This window comes from Penaeus monodon, chromosome 33 (assembly GCF_015228065.2).
Source record: "Penaeus monodon isolate SGIC_2016 chromosome 33, NSTDA_Pmon_1, whole genome shotgun sequence".
NCBI classification, from domain to species: Eukaryota; Metazoa; Arthropoda; class Malacostraca; order Decapoda; family Penaeidae; genus Penaeus; species Penaeus monodon.
In genome coordinates, this window is record NC_051418.1 from 29359771 (window position 1) to 29361190 (window position 1420).

Below are 1420 nucleotides of genomic sequence, written 5' to 3' on the forward strand. Positions count from 1 at the left end.
ACATGCAAACACAAACTCTTATTTTGCCTTTGTTTTTTTTTCGTTTTGCTTTATCTCGTATCCAGTTCTTTGCATCTGGATTCCTCGATGGCAGAACCGACAGAAAGAGGGATACAGAGGCCACCCAATAGGACACGTAGGAGCTCATAGGACATCCTTCCTGGACACAAATTCCCCTCGTGCGGTCCTTCTGAGTGGAGAGGCGGCGAGGGGAAAGCAGGGAGAATGGAGATAAAGAGGGAATGGATGAACAAGAAAGGGGGAGGAATATACATTCAAAAGGAAAGTGGGAGATAGGGAAATAGGTAGGGGAAGGTTGAGGAGGAGGAAAGGTGGAGATGAGGAGGAGAGAGGGTGGGAAAGAAGGAGAGGGGAAGGAGGAAGGGAGGAGGAGGATAGGAGGAAGAAGAGATCGAGGGGGAGGAGATGAATAGAGGATTATGGAAGGAGGAAGAGAGCAGAGGTAGCCTAAAAAAAAAAAAAAATTCTGATCCTGTAGTTGAAAATACAATGAATAAAATACACGAAGTGGAGATTAGGAGACAGAATGATAGGAATGAAAGAAGGGCAGGAGGAGAAGGTGAAGGAGACGGAGGAGGGGAAAGTGGAAGAAGAGATGGCAGAAGGAGGAAAAAGGGAAGAAAGAGGATAGAGGAGAGAGTCCTGGAAGAGAATAACGAGGAGGGTTGAATGGAAAAGGGGGGAGAGAGGCAAAAGGAAGAAGGATGAGAAACCACAGGCAGAGGAGAAGGATATTTAAGAGGGAAGCGGAGGAAGAGAAAGAGGGTGAACGAGGGTGGAGAAAGTAACCGAGGAGAGGAAGGAGAAGGAAGGAGGAGGCGAAGGAAAAGAAGGAAGGACAGAGGAAGAGGCGGAAGAAGAGAAACAGAATGAGTAGATGAGGTTCAGGTAGCTCAAGCAACTCATCAAGGTGGAGACAGCTCATCAGGAAATGGCCGGAGGCGAAGAACCCACAAAGGGCGGTTGGCCATTGACGAAGAGGCCATGATAGAAGGGGGGTTGGGGAGGGGGATGGTGGCCTCTCCCGCGGCCTCGACACGCAACAGCTCTCTCTCCCCCTTCCCTTTCCCCGCCTCTCTCTCGCCATCCTCCCTGCCCTCTTCCCTCCCTTTCCCCCTGCTACCCTCCTCCCCTTTCTATCGCCCTGCCTCCCTTCCTCCCTCTTCTCCCCCCCGCTCTACCACCTCCTTCCCTCTTCCCTCCTCCCTTTCTCCGAATCCCTTCTCTCCCTCCGATGTCTCTGCTCCTCCTCCCTCCTTCCTCCCTCCACTTCCTCTGTTCCTCTGCGCTTCCTCCTCCCCCTTCTTTTCTCCTCTTCCTCTCTCTCCCACTATTACCACGTCCTCTTCTTCACCTCTCACCCTACCCCCAATTTCCTCATCCCTGCCCTTCTTCTTCC